Below are 19,299 nucleotides of genomic sequence, written 5' to 3'. Positions count from 1 at the left end.
GAAGTGGTTGGGAAGCTGCTGCGGAGGGTGGCTCTTCCCTGATGGTGCCGCCGCCGCTGCTGCCACCGCTCCTACAGCAGAGCCACCTGTGCACGGGCAGAGAGAGAGAGAGAGAGAGAGAGAGAGAGAGAGAGAGAGAGAGAATGGGGAGGTGGGAGCTGCTGCCAAGCGCTGCACTCTAGAAAAGCTCTCAGTTCTGGAGAAATATTTGGAATTGCCAGCCGTGTATACCTTTTCCAGTCTCTCACTTCACACACGGCTGAATGTAGCGGTAAAAGTTCTAAAGCAAGGCTTTAAATCGTGAAAAGAGCCGAGCAGAGCCCCCCTTGCCTTTGTCCATCTTCCTAAAGTAGAAGAGCCTGTTTGGGATTTTTTTTTTTTTAAAAAAGAGGTAATTGTGGCATTCAGCAAAACCACAGGGGATCAAGTAGCTGTTTACTGCTGTCGTTCTTGTTAATTCCTGCCCCCCCCCCATTGGTCAGGTTCATTCTGCGTCTCTTTGGCACTATAAAATGGACAAGGCAGGCTACATTATTAGACTCTGTATCTCAGTTGCACACATTAGCGAAATATCGTAAATACAAGCAAACAACAATACAGGAATTAAGGGCATATAAGTGGTTTGCTAGAGCGTCTCAGCCACCCACAACCATATAGACTGGTGGTCTACCTTCCTAGACATGACACATCATTACTTGCTTGCAGTTCCAGGAGAAATAAGTGGAATTGCCAGCTGTGTGTATCCCCAAAAAGTGTAATATGTATAAAGGCAAAACCACATACATTCGGTTTAGCGACATATCACAAATACAAGCAAACAACAATACAGGAATTATTGGCATATAAGTGGTTTGCGTGTTTCTTTTATCAGAGGGAACACCGCAAAGCCTGTGCTGGGCGCTTCAGTGCAGCAGTGTGTAGGGATGTTTGCCCGCATTCCCTACCCGAGCCCAGAGCAGCCACCTGCCGGGGGGGGCTGTTTGCTTCCCTGGGGGCGACATTCTTGCCACTGAGCCACACAACAGTCTGGTGCTGAACCCTGCAGTGAATGAGCCCAGGGGTTATGGGGGGATTTGCCCAGTGATTACAAGCGCTGATCCCTTGCACTGCCCACAATCCCCCTGGATGGTCAGGGGCACCTGGAGACACACACCCCCGGCTGGCCCTGCTCCAGAATGGTGAGCGGCAAGGAACTCCATTACAGCCACTACTACCAAACCATCAGGAAATGGGTGAGCCGCACAACAGTCCGGGGCTGAACCCTGCAGTGAATGAGCTCAGGGGTTATGGGGGGATTCGCCTGGCGATTACAAGCGCTGATCCCTTGCACTGCCCACAATCCCACTAGATGGTTAGGGGCACCTGGAGACACACACCCCCAGCTGGCCCTGCTCCAGAATGGTGAGTGGCAAGGAACTCCATTACAGCCACTACTACCAAACCATCAGGAAATGGGTGAGCCGCACAACAGTCCGGGGCTGAACCCTGCAGTGAATGAGCCCAGGGGTTATGGGGGGATTTGCCCGGTGATTACAAGCGCTGATCCCTTGCACAATCACCCTGGATGGTCAGGGGCACCCGCTCCGGAGTGGCGAGCAGCAAGGAAGGCGGCAGCAGCTTCCACAGGGATGCCCTGGGCTTTGCTGGAGGCTCAGTGGGTGGGAAATCATGGTGTTGGATGGTGTGAGAGGCATCTGTGTCCCCCAGCAGTCCAGGGCAACCTGCTGGCGGCCCGCTGTCCTCAGCCCTGCTGGGGTGGGCGGCATGGGCATGGGCTTGCTGAGCGTCAGTCTGCCCCAACTGCAACCAACAGCAAATTCAAATTTCATGCTCTTGCGTCCAAGCGCCTGCGCGTTAGTGTGCTTGGGTGCAAGGGGGGGAGAGGACATGTCATATTTAACAGACCAATTGCCTCACAGGGGCAGGAGTAAGGTGGGGCTTTGGGAAAAACCAAAAATAATGTGTTTAATGTGTGGGCACAAAAACAGCGGATTTCTTTACATTGAAAAAAGCAAAAAAACAGCAGAAGTGGGGACTAGCCAAGCACAACGCGAATAGGGAAAATATGGATTATCCAGGTGAGTTTGGACGAGCCCTGCCTTTAACTGCTGTATGATAGGATTTAGGAAGTGAAGCTTTTGATGTTGTAACACATGGAGGAAGATTTGCCTGTTATATTTCTGCTCATCATGCAGATGTTAAAAGACATGGGATCCCAGCAAGGGGAAAAGTTGGAAATCTTAAGGCTGTAAAAAAATACAGGACATGACTGAGTAACATAAAAGGACAGCCAGGAATTCCAGCTCTAAGATAGTTTCTGGCTTCGAGACTGATTTAGACAAATGGTTCTCTGGAGGGAGAAGTAAGAGGTCAAGATTTTTACTTATTCAATGCCTCAACTTTACATGGCACATTTTCCAGCAATCTAGCAGGATTGTGCTATTTTCCTTTATACCTTGATCTCCGCTGACAGTGTTTTGCTCTTTGTGCTTATGAGTGTTGTCTTTCTACTACCCATTCACCTACCCATTTACAGCAAAGACATTATCCGCCTCCAGCTGAATGGAAAATCCATGTGTTGTTTCTATAAACTCCTAAGTGGGAGCTGCCACTTCACACATTCCTGGTCTCTGCTGCTGATGGGTTGTTCACTCTCTCTTTCTCATGGAATTCCACTTAATCAGTTAAAAAAAAAGACATACATAAATCACCGGGGAGAGCGTGCATGGTAGAAACAACGTCAAGCAAAAGGAAATTTCCCTTGTCGCAAGGCCAAAAACCACAGAGAAAATCATGCACATTAACATGCCCTTGCTAAGGACTACAGTCCTCCCTTGGGGGGAGCGCTTGGATCTCACCTCGACTTAGCAGATGGCAAATGGCAAGGAGATAGCAATGATCGGAACACTAACTTTGAACCTGGAAATCCAGAGTGCAAGCCTTGGCTTTGGGAAAATCCACCAAGCCCTGCTCCTTCACAAACGTCTTTACCATTGTTTGATAGGTGCTGCTTTGGAAGCAGGAGTCAGAAACACTGCACCTCTGTTTTTCACAAGCATTAAAGGTGCAGGAAAACTCAGCATAGGCAGCTGCCTTATTCCTAGTTAGACTTATTGGTCCATCTAGCTCACTACTGTCTACACAGACTGGCAGCGGCTCTCCAGGGTATCACATAGGGTCTCTCCCAGCCCTACCTGGAGATGCCGGGGATCGAACCAGGGGTCGTCTGCATATGAAGCAGATGCTCTACCACTGAGCTGCAGCCCATCATTCTTGAAAGAGGCACCATCGGCAGTAGCGGCCAGTGGAGCAGCACAAGTGGGATGCCATTGCGCTCCCAGCTTCTGAACACTGCAGGTTGCTGCTGCTGACCAAGAGGGGAAGGAGTGAAGCAAGGGGAAGCCCATCCGCTGCTCCTGCCGTGGTGTGTCACAGCAAGATCCCTGTGCCTCCCCTGCCCCCTCTCCATCAGTGGCAGCAACCTGCAATGGTGCCCCACCTGCGCTGCCTAACCAGCAGCTGCTGACCATAGGCCAGTAGCAGCAGCAGTGTCACTAGCGGGACTGCGGGGGGGTGCACCCTCCCAGGGGCATGGACAGGGGTGGTTGGTCGCCCGCGCTCGCCCACCGTGCTCCATGTTGACGGTGGAAGGCCCGTCCAGGCTTCACAGCCAGCGAGCAGGCGCCTGCTTTCGGCGCACACCGGACTGGGTGCTGGGGGGCAGTGGCGTCACTAGCTGGAGTGTGGGGGGTGCGGCTCTGGGTGTCACCCCCCCATGGTGTCACCCAGGTGACGCCCCTGAGTAGCAGAGGACATGCTTTGCTTGTACATGGTCTTAGGTTTGATCCCAAGCATCTAATCAGCTAGAAGGATCTGAGGACCAAGCTACACAGGGCAACAGAGACATGTGATTACATCTCCATTTACCTTAAACTTTTGCAAATAGTAACTGCGGATGGGAGGAGTTGATCTGGATTGGGACCATGGCACAGAGGAGAGGGACCTCTTTCCCCCTTATTGCTTTTCCCAATGAAAACTGCCCCTTAAAGCTGTTGTTTGCATTAATATATTTTTCCTAAGTGTGCATATAAGTTTTTCCTCTCTTGGCTAATAGCAGCTTTGGGAGGGGACAATGGAAATATGACACAGGGGGAACGTTTAACACACACACACGCCATCCAGCACCATGGTTCTGATCCAGAGAACTTAGCTACAAAAAAAGTTTTAAAAATTCTTTGCAGATCCTATGCAAAGGATCTTTTGCTGTTCTTCAGACTATTATGATTATTATTAATAATAATAATTAGATATATATTCCGCCCTTTTTCTCAATAGGAGCCCAGGGTGGCAAACAAAAGCACTAAAAACACTTTAACACATCATGAAAACAGACTTTAAAATATATTAAAACAAAACCACCATTAAAAACATATTAAAGTAAAACATCTTTAAAAACATTTTTAAACAGCTTTAAAAACATCTGTGTTTAAAAAAGAAAGGTTTAAGAACATATTAAAATGCAATTCCAACACAGACACAGGCTGGGATAAGGGCTCTACTTAAAAGGCTTGTTGAAAGAGAAAGGTCTTCAGTAGGTGCCAGAAAGATAACAGAGATGGCGCCTGTCTAATATTTAAGGGGAGGGAATTTCAACAGGTAGGTGCCACTACACTAAAGGTCCGTTTCCTATGTTGTGCACCATGGACCTCCTGATAAGATGGTATCTGCACATGAGGGTCTCCTGCGATCGACTGGGCCTATAAGGGATAAAATTATCTTTCAGGTATCCTGGTCCCAAGTTGTAGAGGGCTTTGTATACCAAAACTACAGCCTCGAACTTAGCCCGGTAGCTAATAGGTAGTCAGTGCAATTCCTTCAGAAGAGGGGTGACATGTTGGCAATACCCTGCCCCAGTGAGTAGTCTCGCCATCACATTTTGCACCAGCTGCAGCTTCTGGACCAACCTCAAGGATAGCCCCACATAGAGCACATTACAGTAATCCAGCCTGGAGGTTACAGTGCATGCACAACAGTGGTCAGGCTATCCTGGTCCAGAAATGGCCGCAGCTGTCTTGCTGGTGAAAAGCACTCCTAGCCACTGAGGTCACCTGAGCCTCTAGCGACAAAGATGGATCCAAGAGCACCCCCAGACTACAGACCTGCTCTTTCAGAGGGAGTACGACCCCATCCAAAGCAGGCAACTGACCAATTATTGAACTCAGGAGTTACCAACCCACAGCGTCTCCGTCTTGCTAGGATTCAGTCAATTTATTGGCCCTCATCCAGCCCATCACTGAGTCCAGGCAGCAGTCCAAGGCTTGCATGGCCTCTCCTGATTCAGATGTTACAGAGAAATAGAGCTGGGTATCATCAGCATACTGCTGACACCTCGCCCCAAATCTCCTGATGACCGCTCTCAAGGGCTTCATAAAGATGTTAAACAGCATTGGGGACAAGATGGTACTCTGTGGCATTCCACATCAGAACTGCCAGGAGGCTGAAAGACCATCACCCAATGCTATTCTCTGAAAATGACACTGGAAATAGGATCAGAACCACTGTAAAACAGTGTCTCCAATACCAATCTTACCAAGTCAGCTCAGAAGAATACCATGGTCAATAATATCAAAAGCCGCTGAGAGATCAGGTAAGAATAACAGGGTCACATTCCCCCTGTCCTTCCCTCGATAAAGGTCATCCATCAGGGCAACTAAGGCCAATTCAGTCCCATAACCAGGTCTGAACCCAGATTGGAATGGGTCAAGATAATTTGTTTCCTCCAAAAATTCACTTCCAATTGGATGGCTTTAAAAGAGGATTAGAAATATTCATGGAGGATAAGGCTATCAGTGACTACAAACCTAAATCTGTTCTGCCTTCATTGGTGGAACCCAGACTAGAATGGGTCAAGATAATCTGTTTTATCTGCAATCGTGGCGCACAACTTTCTCAATCACCTTCCCTAAGAAGGGGTTATTTGCGACCGGGTGGTAGTTGTCACAAACCAATGGGTCCAGGGTGGGCTTTTTCAATAAGTCCAGGGTGGGCTTTTTATAAAAGGATACATAAGTACTCAAGCAGCAGTGCAATAGTGAATACCCAGCTGCTAAAAATAAGGAAAAAGCAGCTCAAATTTTAAAATTAGTAACTTTTTAATATAAAAATCCTTTTAAAAGAGTACATTGTTTTCAAAGTGATGCAGACATGTGGAAGGAACAGAGTATCACTCATCACAGGCCGAGTCACAGGCATTAGGCAATAGGTTCCCATGAAACCTCAGGGGCTACAGAGCAATCAACACTGCTATTAACAGCAATGCAAGCTCTCCAGAGGTGGCCCTACCATTAGGCAGAGTGCAGATGCTGGGGTGATGGTGGTAGTGAGGTGTCAGAGGACAGAGCTGTGTACCACCCAGTCATAGCTAGCTTGCTTTCCTCTGATGCAGTGGAGGGCACTGCTGCATAACCAGTATTGAAGTAAGAGTCTGCTGCCTGTCTGGGCAGATTTCGTATGTGGAACAGTTGGGAGTGGGGGCACCATTCTGCCCTTTGCCCCATTTCCTGGGCCGGGCCTGAACCTCTCACTTAGATGAAAAATGTATTTTCCTAGCCAATTCAATACTGCAGTATGAGTGATGGGAAAATGCAATTCTCCTGCAAGAGACGTACTACCTGGGGAGACTTTGCCTGGATTGTGCAAAATGGCTTTTATACCTTTACCTTATTTCTGTGAAAAAGACATTGTGTGAAAAGGTCCTGGGAAAGGGACTATTATCTACTACTACTAGAGCTTGGAAAAGTTACTTTTTTGAACTACAACTCCGATCAGCCCAATCCAGTGGCCATGCTCGCTGGGGCTGATGGGAGTTGTAGTTTAAAAAAGTAACTTTTCCAAGCTCTGCTACTACTACAAGGATTTCTAGTCTGTATTTTAGGGTGCATACCAGCGCTGGGGAACCTGTGGTGCTCCTGATGTTGTTGGACTACAATTTCCATCATCCCTGACCATTGGCTATGCTGGCTATGGCTGATGGGAGGCACTCTACATCACATCAGTACAACATTAACATTCAAAAATTTGAAATAGCAGTAAAAAAATAACATTAAATAGCAGTAAAAAGCAGTAAAATAACATTAAAATAATAAAAGGGAGATCTACGCTATGTGGCATCAGATGCAGAAAAGATAGATCTCTGTCACTCAGTATTCATTTTCATCCCTGTCTGGTCTTAGTTTCCTTGACTTTTGGTACTATACTAATAAAGTTGAAAGGTCCCATAATTTATACCCATGTTGTAGTTCCTGTAAACACTGAAAACACCTCATGGTAATATCTGTACAAACAGATCTGAAAAGTTACTCATTCGTAGTCTGTCATGGATTGTAGTACTCTTCAGAGCATGAACATGACCAGTTAAGGGAATATAAGACTAAAGGTCCATCTAGTCCAGGTTCCTGCTTCTCACAGTGGCCAATCAGATGCTTCCAGGAAGTCCACAGGCAACATGGAGGCAATAGCCCTCCCATGCTCTGGACCCCACCAACACCATCAGCAACTTTATAGCCATTGATGCCATCAGTATGCTGCTAAAACACACACGCACACGCACATTATGAACAAATTCTAAAGAACAGGAAGACTTGGAAAATTTGGTGCATGTTTCAAGTTTTTCTCTCTCTGCCTGCAACAGTTATGCAGTTATGTTTTCCAAAGCCCTCTCCAGCACAATTGATAAAATATGGCATTTTTGTCTGTTTCATTTTTATTAACCAAACGTCAGTGCTCTTCCATCTACCTGCCACCCCCCCCACAAAGAACAGTTCCTGAAACTGTGCTGCTTTGAATGTATTCCTTTGTAAGCAGCAGCAAACTGAAATACAAAGCCACCATTACATTGTGACCAGCTTCATAATGTGACAAGGAAACAAAACCATCAGACCATGAACAGGACTGCCTCCGTTTCCAAAAAAAGACAGGTTTCCTGTACCTTTCATTGTTTTGCAGAAGGGAGAACTTTGCCAGGTGCAATTTCTCCTTCACTGCAACACCACAAAAGGTACAGTTGTATCTGCCAAAATGCTCCCTTCTTTGCTTGTTAAAGACACAAGATCTCTGTTTTCACCTGAACCTGGCAAGCCTAACTATAAAGGACCTTAAGAGTCAACTATTGTATTCAACTTTATATTTTCCTCCTTACAGCAAAGCAAAACAAGGTAGGTCCCCATTTTTATTCTCATTTACAAAAAGTCTTACTAATAATGGGTCCTGGAAAAGACTGCTGTTTTGGGAATTGGATCAGTGAGGAGGTGGCAAGCTGTATCTCAGCTACAAGCAGATTTTGCAAGAAGCTTGAAGAGAAAGTAGGAAATATTCCTGGCTTAAAAAGAGAAAAGAAAGGAGAAGAATGCAAACCCACACCCAGCCCAAGGACAACAGGGAAAATAACTTACTGTACTTGATTCTGCAGAGGTATTCAACACAAACATCTCCCTTCTTTGTCCAGCTGCCAAGTGCTAAAGCATAAATGAGCAGCTGTTTCCTTCAAGCCGGGGTTGTGTGTCTTAACTAGTCACATGCCCCCTCTGATAAATCTCTCTGTTGTGCCAAGAGGTCAGACTCTGAAGATAATTATTCCCCCACCCCCTGCCACCCCACATTAAAAAACAAACTCCAAAACACAATTCTTTTTCTGAACATCAAACTTTGCTAAAACATTTTAGTGGAACATGGACCACATCCTACAAGTAGGCTATTAAATCATCCATTAAAAATAATAAAATAAAACTGATAAGCCTTGTCAGAGGGAGGACTATGACGAAAAATTAAACATTCTACTGTAGTCTGACCTGCATGTTTTGTTTTTCCATCTGGTATTATAGTACTTTTGCATCATTGGCTGGGTGGTAGCCAAATTTTAGAAGGACTTTGCTTGGTGGTCCCCACTGTTAGGGTAAGGAATTCACAACATGATACATTACACTTAGGCTACCTTTTCTTGTGTGATTTGCCTTGAAGCAGGATTTGGTAATGACTTCATGGCCATTCAGCACCATACTTCTCAGTGGAAGTGCACATATGAAATACGATTACACAGGATTTCCAGACCCAGTTCCTTGCTTAAGGGCCAAAATGTAAATTTATTTAATTACATTTATATACCACCCTAACCCTAGAGATTGTTACCGGGCCACACCCCTCCCCAGCCCTATTCCACACCATCCTTGAGAGCTTCTAATGGCCGGAAGGTGTTCTTGAATGTGATGATGTCTCTTCCATTCCTGGATGGAGAGATCTGTTGGGGGAGGGAAGGAGGAGTATGCATGCAGAAACGTCTGACTTTCTATGGCTGGAATAAAGTCTGTTTGTACAGCACATCCATTGCTCTGCCCATCTTTGTCTATGGCCACCCCCAGCACTGGAATGCAGCCTCCAGAAGGTTACCCACAAGAAAATAATGAAAAGTCTCCCCTCCTGGCATAAGAGGCTATGCACACGTGATGGTGATTTGCAGCAGCGTACTAACACATACTGTATATGAACATATGAAGCTGTCTTGTACAGAGTGAGACCATTGGTCCATTAACCTCAGTATTTCTACTTTGCCTCAGACACAAGACTTTTGTAACCTTGTTTCCTGAGATGCCTTCAACTGGAGGCAGACTGACTACAGTCTGAGCCTGGGTCCTTTGACACACAAAAAGTGTACTTTACCACTGAGCTACTAAGTCTCCCCTTAGTACATGTGTAGAACCTCAATGTGAACATATCCGTAGTGAATGTTCAAGTCCATTAGTCGTGTCGGTAAACCTGAAACTGAAAAATCTGTAGATGATAGAAAACAGATTATTATTAAGGCTACAAGCTATTAGTTTTTACAAGTAAATGAATCAATTCAGCCTGTCAGTGATGACAAATTTTAATTGATTTTAATTGATGGGGTTGCAAGTTATTGTTCTGAATGCTATTTTGATTCTCGTCAGTTACTGCAATAGAGAACGTAGAGGTGAAGATCACATCGTTTCAAGCAATCAGTATAAAAATCCAAAACGGGATGAAACAGATTGCATTGAATAGGGCTGTGCCAAATCAGTGTTTTCCTTTTTCACTGTCTTCAAAAAGCAACTCTGTGCACAAGTGACTATTTTATGAGTAAAGAGGAGTCTGCCTAAGCTTAAGCTCATTCTGGTTGAGATGTTTCCCTGAGATGTCAGAAGAAGGCTAGGACTGGGGAGGGCTTAAATTTGTACAGACCCCTTGTTTCTAATCTGTGGCCCTCCAAATGTTGGTGGACTACAACTCCATCATCCTTTTTTTAAAAAAAATCTTTTTATTAATCTTTTTGTTATTGTACAAAACATTAACATAAATAATGCAACAATATGAAATGAACCCTAAATCCCACCCCCCTCCCTAGAGCGAATATTTTGGATATTGATATAACAAATATGCATGGATGTAATAGGGCTAAAGAAAGTCCAGCAACATTTGGAGAGCCACAGGTTCCCCATCCCTGCCCTATGCTATGAGCTAAAGACTAACACAAGAACTGCAAAGATCCCTGAAGACATAACAACCAGGTTCTGGGGGATTTTGCATATCTGTGTCTGAGCTGTGATTGGGTCGAAAAGCAAAAAGGAACACTTTTGATTTCTGTGCGACTAGCTTAGCTGATCACCAAGACATTGTCTTTCTTTGGGCATGCAAATTTTGACATGAATATTAAAACTTGTCAAATTTGGCTCAACTCTAACTAAAGATGCATGTTCCCTTCTCACAACTGAGACGTTTTTGTTTATTACATTGTAAATCATCTGACACTTTCTACACTATCTTTCAAAAAGCCATATACAATGAGGATTTAGTAATGTGCCAGTTTGTTTGAATTATTCAGTCAGTTGTGTAAAACATAGATGATTAATCAGCTAGAAGTTTTTGAATCTGTGGATAACCCCATGTATCACATTGGTGTTCTGTGCTTTAGGGTGCTTTCAGACTGTTGCTCTTTTTGGGTGGGATTCCACTGCATATTGGCAAATGCAGCTTATGGACTTAAAGTTGATTTGGGCTGTTGTGTAACAAACCTGGTTCCTGCCAAAATTGGACTTTTTGCAACACGAAAAGCAATTAGAAAATGCACTGGAATGTGTGAGATAACATATGCTTAATACAACATGGTCTAACATCCCTGAAAACAAATGAAAATAAATGCTCAATAAATACCTGATGTTGTTTAACCTCCCTGCAAACTTTGTGCAGAGGAATTTGAATGAATGCTCCATAAACTTGTTGTCTGGAAGTGACCTTACTCTCCATGGATCCAAATTTGGACTTCATCAAATATAGGATACAAGCCGGTCAATACCTGGATGAGAGACTAACTAGGAACACCATGTACACCACTTCAGGTTCCATGATGGAAGAAGGATAGGATATAAATGTAAGGAAATAAATAAACCCCTAAACTAGCCAATCCACCCACGCTGCTTGAGTCCACCAAGGCCCATTCTCCCCTGCTGCTTCAAATACCAGTTGTCTTGCATTTTATGAGTCCTTGACAAGTTGCCTCCATTAGCCCTCATTTCCAGGTCTTCCATCTTCATCAGTCCCTGACTCCATCATCCACACCTAGGAAAAAGAACCTACTGCTGCCATGTTGTTGCTGGAATAAAGAGGGGAGTTTCTTCTTGTTGTTTTTCACAACAGTGTGTGTGAGCACCAGTGCTGGAGTGAAACAGTGCACACTTTAATTTTCTTTAGAGGTGAAGCTGACACGCATTTCCACCATTTACCTGTACAGCTAGTTCAGCCACCATTTCAAAGCAACATCAGTTAATGGACACATTTCTTGTCAATTCCATAGCACTGTGGGAGCTTATCAATGAGTTTATTTCATGGTATTAATGCCATTTGTAATGGCCTGGAACCACATTGGTGAGAATGAGCACATGGTCTTTATGATATGATCAGTAGTCTGCAAGGGGAGAGTTCCATAGCAACCATGGAGAAATTGGAAAGAAAAAAAGAAATGGGGGTGCCACAGCATCTGATTGTCCTGATGTGCAATCTATACTCTGGACAAGAGGCTACTGTAAGGACAGAATATGGAGAAACCGATTGGTTCCCAATTGGAAAGGGTGTGAGACATGGGTGTATTTTATCACCATATTTGTTTAATCTATATGCAGAACATATCATACAGAAAGCAGGATTGGACCAAAATGAAGGAGGTGTGAAAACTGGAGGGAGAAATATCAATTTAAGATATGCAGATGATACCATACTACTAGCAGAAACCAATATGCTGATTAAAGTTAAAGAGGAAAGCACAAAAGCAGGACTACAGCTGAACGTTAAAAAGACTAAAGTAATGACAACAGAAGATTTATGCAACTTTAAAGTCGACAATGCAGACATTGAACTTGTCAAGGATTATCAATACCTTGGCACAATCATTAACCAAAATGGAGACAATAGTCAAGAAATCAGAAGGCGGCTAGGACTGGGGAGGGCAGCTGTGAGAGATCTAGAAAAGGTTCTCAGTTGCAAAGATGTATCACTGAACACTAAAGTCAGGATCATTCAGACCATGGTATTCCCGATCTCTATGTATGGATGTGAAAGTTGGACAGTGAAAAAAGCTGATAAGAGAAAAATCAACTCATTTGAAATGTGGTGTTGGAGGAGAGCTTTGCGCATACCATGGACTGCAAAAAAGACAAATAATTGGGTGTTAGAACAAATTAAACCAGAACTACCTTTAGAAGGTAAAATAATGAAACTGAGGTTATCGTACTTCAGACACATCATGAGACATGATTCACTAGAAAAGACAATAATGCTGGGGAAAACAGAAGGGAGTAGAAAAAGAAGAAGGCCAAACAAGAGATGGATTGACTCCATCAAGGAAGCCACAGACCTGAACTTACAAGATCTGAACAGGGTGGTTCAAGACAGATGCTGATGGAGATAGCTGATTCATAGGGTTGCCATAAGTCTTAGTCGACTTAAAGGCACATAACAACAACAACTACATTGCATGGGTAACTTTCTGTGGTGAATGTCACGTTCGGGACTACTTTGACTGCCTAGGCGTGCACAGGATCACAGCAGAGGTAAATACTGCAAGGTCAGAACCAAGCACAAAGTACTCTCCTGGCTTTGTGTCTTATTTTTGTGATTTAAAGATTTAACTAAATATCAGCCACATAAGCAGGGCCATCAGATGGTGGCGAGGTTGGGCCCTGGCTGAGGGCCCCTGAAGGGCTCCTCCTTAGGTCGAGAGGGTAGTGTTCCCGTTCTGTGATCCACGGCAGCATTGGCTCCTAAGATGGCAGGTAAAGCTCCCCTAAGGGGCTGATGGCCCTGCTGCCATCTTGGTAGAGAGCTATTCGCTATGGGCGGTTTAAAAATGAAATAAATGAAATGAAATGAAAATGGTAGGCTCATAAGGTAGGAAAATGTCTGTTTTGGTGATCACCTAGTCTTGACCAAACTCCAGTTACTGGAACTTTATCTGGTGCAGATCTGCTGTCCTCGTATAACTTCAGGAAAGCCACAAAATATTCTAAAAAGTGCAGTGCAATGCTGTATCCTCCCACCCCTGGTAGGATTTCTTTGTGTTTGTACAAGCTGAATGACAAGGGGAGATTCAGCTGAAAAAGTAGAGGACTAGATAAGGAACAATAGCTGTGCTGGCTGGCTGGGGCGAATGGGAGTTGTAGTCCAAAACAGCTGGGGGGCACTAGGTTGGCAGCGGTTTATCTGGAGAGTAATTGAGATGAGGAAGGTTTGGGAGGAAAGACAAGGAGTTCCATCTTGGACAGAGTTAAATGTTTCTTAATCATATGATAATCTGAAGTATAACTGATCTGTTTCTGTTTCAGTTAATGCCACTATAAGAAAAGCTGCCCATTGCATTCTTGGGTATTGAAGAAAGGCAGTAGCGCACACTACAGTTACGTAGTATGTATTTATGTATTATTGTGTGATAACATAAAAAGACCCACTGACAGCTAGTTTAAAAGCGCCAGACAGAAAGATGGAGCAGGAGAGAGGGAAAAGTAAATGAAGAATGTATGTATCACATTTGTATCATATCCTTCTTCCTAAAAGCTGAGGACAGCAGCATGGAGTTATCTCATTTTAACCCTGACAACAGTGACTTGAGCTTCATGGCTAAAACAGGAATTTGAACCTGGGTTTCCCACATTCAAAGCCAACACTCTAACCACTATACCAGACTAGAGGGGAGAGTCCAGTCTACATGGCTCCAATCTACAGTGTAGTCTGCAGCGTTATCACTTCTGTCTGACTCCTTAGTGATTCTGCTATGCCAGAACTGCAACATATTATCGAAGCTCTCATACACATTGAGAGCTATGAATCCACACAGTAACATCAGAAATAAGCGCTCAGCATGGGTCAAGGATAAAGAGTCCTAGAATCTGCTCTGATCATTCTTGCTTGTGGAAGGGTGACAAGGCAGGAGGACATTCCTTCTTTTAATTGCCTAAGCAAATACCAAGAATTGCTCACAGTTTTCATTTTGTTTTGGCACCAATTGCTTCAGTTCATCCATCTATCCCAGTTCAACAACTTGTTAATATACAAAGGGGTTGTTCCAAAGAGGTGTGTTTAGATCCCCCACAAACTGACTAAGAGACTTGTCCTGTGAGCTGAGTATTCACTTCATGCATAGAGTTATCTACATACTTCTGCATAGCACATAGAATCAAATGCCATAGTTGGCCTGCCAAGAGAAACCAAAATTAAAGGGCCCAATCTCATAACATGGCTATCACTGTGCGAGTATTTGCCCCCTTGATGCATCTCAAAGGCTTGCTTCTAGCCTGGAGCACAGCCGAGAAGGATGATTTACACAGCATCTTATACAAATCCCAGCAAACTGCAGAGGGCAGCACAACCTCATTAGATGTTGGTAAAAGGCTGGAGGGAAGGTTTCTGAGCCCAGCTAGCATGACCACACTGGCAGAATAAGAAGTTGCTTCGAAGAAGCATAATTCAATGGTGCTTACTATGCTGGAAGCAGTGTATGAGTGTGCCCCTGAATCCTCTGCAACATCACAGGGGGGAGGAGCTTGAGGTTTACTCACCCTGTTCCATCTAAGGTGGAAAGAAACCCTGAGTCTGCCCAATTCTGAAGTGTCTTGGGGAGAAAAGGTTCTTACCTTTCCCCAGGTGCAGGACATTTCCACAATGGTGCTCTCTGGTGCTTAACCAGGCATTTGGGAAGCAGCTTTCTGGATGAACCCCAAAGGGCAGAATCCTTTCATAACAATAGCACAAAAATTGCCTCATTGGAACTCCTTGTCACCTCTTGCTCTAGTACTGGACTATGCGACTCTTCTTTTTCTGATTATTTCTTTAAGATATCTGTTTAGCCTACATGTCCCCTGATAAGGATTACAGATATACAATCCTAACAAGCCTAGAGCTACTCAAGCTCACATAATGAAACTACTGCAAAGGGAACTTTGCAATGAGACTTCTTTGTACAATTGCTATCATTAAAAGGTAGTTCATCCTCTCTGCATGATGTACGCAGCACAGGCATGATGTATACAGCAAGGCATCTATAATTTAAACTGAGTTGCTGAAAATGCATGTCAAATGTTTGAATAAGCACCAATTCAGATTAAGGGTGAGGCATTTACATACATTGTCATGTCAATTTAGTGAAGAAGCGTAATGACCAAACAAATCACAAACATTTAAATGGGGTAGGCCTACACCTAGGCATTGTGAGTGCAGGGGCACAGGATAGTGTTGTGAGCATGGGGGTTGGAATGGATGATTCCTGTGGGTCCCCTTTCCAGCCTCTGATTTGGAATCCTATGCCTTGGGGCTGGCTCTGCTGGCCAGATGAATTTCCTTTGTTCAACAAATAGAGTGTCCAGGTAAGATAATGGGCCTATCAGTTGCTCAGCAACGGGGAATGGGCCAGGAAGACCCCTTTTGTCATTTAAAACTCTGCAGGAGAGCCTTGTGATGTCCCTATAGTTTGATAACTGTAAATATGGTGCAGGTTTATTAAGTGATATATGGTAAGTGCGGGTTTATTAAGCGATATATGGTAAGTGACTGAGTGAGAGGGGGGAGTACATGGGCTAGAATGCTGGAGAATGTTGGATGATTGGCTGAGTGTTTGAATGGCTGAAGGTATAAATGAGAGGATGACAGTTGAGTCGGGGGGGAGTGGTTGGAGAGAGGGAGTGGAGTTGGGTTCTGGGGAGGGGAGCGTTGTTGAGAGGAGTGATTGGCAGAGTTCTGAGGGAGGTTTGGATTATATTTGGCTGGTATATAGACAGAATATATATGACTGGAAACATAAAAAGTGACTCTAAATGAAACCATACGCTAGTTAAACATTCCTAAAATAATCTTGTTATTTCCTGGTGTTATCAAATAAATACTTTTATTGGTTTACCAAAAGCCTGATCCTTGGCTGGGGGTACACAGACCAGAAGGGAGGGCAGGGTAATTACCAAGGCTGGAGGGAAACAGTATCAAATAAATGGTGGCAACGGTGAAGGGAGATATTGTAACATCGTCAAGTATCCAGAGCAACCCAGGATTGTACGCTTTATAGACAAAGATACAAGGGGGTTGTGGATGGCAAGGGCACCCAGACACAAAGTAACAACAAGCCATAGGGAGACTAAGATGAAGTCTCTAGCAGTATTGTTTACAGGGAGTGGCTGGTGGTGCTGCCTAGCAGTGGGATCTTGTGAGATCTGTGCTAGAGCGTGTGAGAGAACAAATAAAAACCGAGATCCTGACAGGTGGTGGCCCTGGTGGAAGTATCTCAGGTAGAGCCAGCTGTGGGATCGTCACAAGCCTCCCCCCCCCCACTCCTGGCAGCTAGCAAAAGTTGTGCTTGTAGTTTGGGTGGCGTGTAGAGAATGCTTGGGGAACTGTAGGCAGGCAGAGAGACTGGCTCTCTGCACCATGGCATTTGGGGTACCTCCTGCAACCCAGATGGAAACGCTGAATATTGGACTGCTGATGCCTTGAACCCCCTCTATCTTAAGCTCAGGTTGGAATGTGTGTAAATAAATAAACCATATTTCATAAAGACACTGCAGTATCCGCTGACCTTCTTCCCAAAGGAAACCAAACCCTGGAGGAGTGCAGGGACCCCCGAAATCTCACCGTTCAGAGATTGGGGGAGGTGCACAACAATAGCAATTCAGAAAGGCAAAATTACCACAGGCCAAATCAAAAGTGCCAAAGACACTTGAAGAAAGATACTGTATACAAGTGTCTACAAGCTAATGCTAGAAGCCTCCAAACCAAGATGGGAGAACCGGAGTGCTTGGTCTTAGAAGACAGCATTGATAAAGTCTGCATAATGGAAACCTGGTGGAACTGAGAAAATCAGTGGGACACAGTTAACCCTGGATATAAACTATATTAGAAGGGGAAGTGTTGGAGGAGAAGGGGGGTGGGCTGTAGTGGGGAGGGGAGGAGGAGGCGGGAAGAGAAAGGGGGAGGAGGAAGGGAGAAGTGGAGGATAGGATAATGCTTAGGATAGGTGAAATTTGTTTGGGATTTTAAAAATATATGTGAAATAGGAATAGTTTCATGGTTCTATTTCTTAGCAGAGATATAAATGCAAGCAGCGGGATGAGAATCAACCAGTCCACCCTTTCCCTCAGACACAAATAATTACAGACACAATCTTCTTAAGTAAAAGATAAAGAATGTTTACTCACAACCTTTCATATGTTCAGAAACATAGGCTTTATCTTAGATGGAAAGATTAGGAGTTCATTAGTCTTTGGTAATGGTCATCTTGGATGAGAAGCATGTGCATGCTTCTCTCTCCTCAAGCTTAATGGAGAATATGCAAAAATCCCAGACAAAGGAGGAGGAAGAGAAAGTCAGGTAACCCCACCCTTTAGGAGGTTACATCACTGGTAAACAGGTACATGGAATATTTCCCAAATATCCCTTAAAGGGAACATGCAAGTTTGTTTATTCTAACAAAATTGACCTAGGGGAGGGGCAGGGAGGGGGAGAAAGATGAGGAGTTTGGGTCAGTGGGCACTTGGCAGAGGAAAAGTCCCTGTCCTTTCTATTCCAAAATGAAAACATTGTTAACAATATCGCTGCATTTCGGTGTTTCCCCCACCTTTTTATTATATAGCAGTCACATCTAGTCTCCCACCCAAATTTAAACCAAAGCTGTCCCTGGCCACATCCACACATCCATTCTGGCCACTGGAGCTCTGTAACGGAAGCAGATGTCTCCTAACAACCCTTAGCACCCTTCACAAATTACACTTCCCAGGATTATTTGGGGGAAGCCATGCCTACTTAAAGTAGAATACAGGAATACCTAGCTATACGGACCTTCACTTTAAGGACACTTGCGAGTATGGACATATTTACAGTAGCACCATTCCCCTGTTTACGTACACTTGCTTCGCAAGAATGGACACTTGACCTTTGGTTGTGGCCTGTTCTTTCGATGCGTGGGGGTGGTGGAAAGAGACGCGATCGCGAATCAGCTGGGAGGCGCGATCGCAAGCAGCTGAGAGATGTGGTGGCGCAGCAGCAGAGGCTTTAGCGCGGGGCTTTGAGGCTCCGCATGAAGGAGAGGTGGCACAGTAGTGGTGCAAGTGAGAAAAGGTAGTGCTTCACTTTAAATACATTTTCAGTTTACGTACTCACTCTGGACCCATTGCGTACGTTAATGCGGGGTATTCCTGTAAATGTCTGGCACAGGTGTGGCCCCTGATTAGTCAAGCCAAACAACTGTTAGCCTGGTTTTTAGAACACTGACAGTAGCTTCTTACTGAGCATGCCTGCACTATCATAGACTCCAATGTTAATTTTCTTAAATTAATTAAATATCAGCCATGCAGTTTTAAAACTTTTAAACTGCAGAAGAGGAAGGTCAGAGTATGGGACAAGTTCAGTAATAGGATTACAGGTACCAGGGCCGGCTCCAGACATGCTGGGGCCCTTGGGCATCAGCTTACCCCGGGCCCTGGTGCACGCATGTTTTTTGCAGCTGTGCGGGCTGCTACAAGCACACATTGCTGCCATCAATTAAGATGGCGCCTGAGGCTTCAGCCCCTTAGGGAAACCTCGGCCACCATCTTGGTTAATGGCAGTCCTGCATGTGCAGCCGCAAAAGATAGGAGAGATGGAGCCAGTGGGAGGGCGGAAGAAGCTCCCTCTCTGCGATCCATGGCTGCTACTCTGCCACAGATCGCAGAAAAGGAGCACTACTCCTCCCCCATCCTATTGAGAAGCGCCTCAGGGGCCTCT

The 19,299-nt window shown here is 44.7% G+C and overlaps 1 protein-coding gene across 7 annotated transcripts in view; it reads right to left on the bottom strand.

Annotated features, from left to right (window-relative positions):
- RASGRP3 (RAS guanyl releasing protein 3) overlaps positions 1-19,299 on the bottom strand; it is an 88,825-nt gene that overhangs the window by 52,242 nt on the left and 17,284 nt on the right. The window contains exon 3 of one of the 7 annotated variants that reach the window (XM_061624752.1): positions 2,527-2,675. The exons of 5 other annotated variants lie outside the window; for them this stretch is intronic. The gene's annotated coding sequence lies outside the window, so the exon portion shown is untranslated. Of the gene's footprint in view, positions 1-2,526; positions 2,676-8,450; positions 8,546-19,299 lie in introns of those variants that run through there. One more of the 7 variants, XM_061624754.1, reaches the window with a different exon arrangement.

Source organism: Rhineura floridana, chromosome 4 (genome assembly GCF_030035675.1).
Source record: "Rhineura floridana isolate rRhiFlo1 chromosome 4, rRhiFlo1.hap2, whole genome shotgun sequence".
NCBI lineage: Eukaryota > Metazoa > Chordata > Lepidosauria > Squamata > Rhineuridae > Rhineura > Rhineura floridana.
This window is presented reverse-complemented; position numbering and strand designations above follow the sequence as displayed.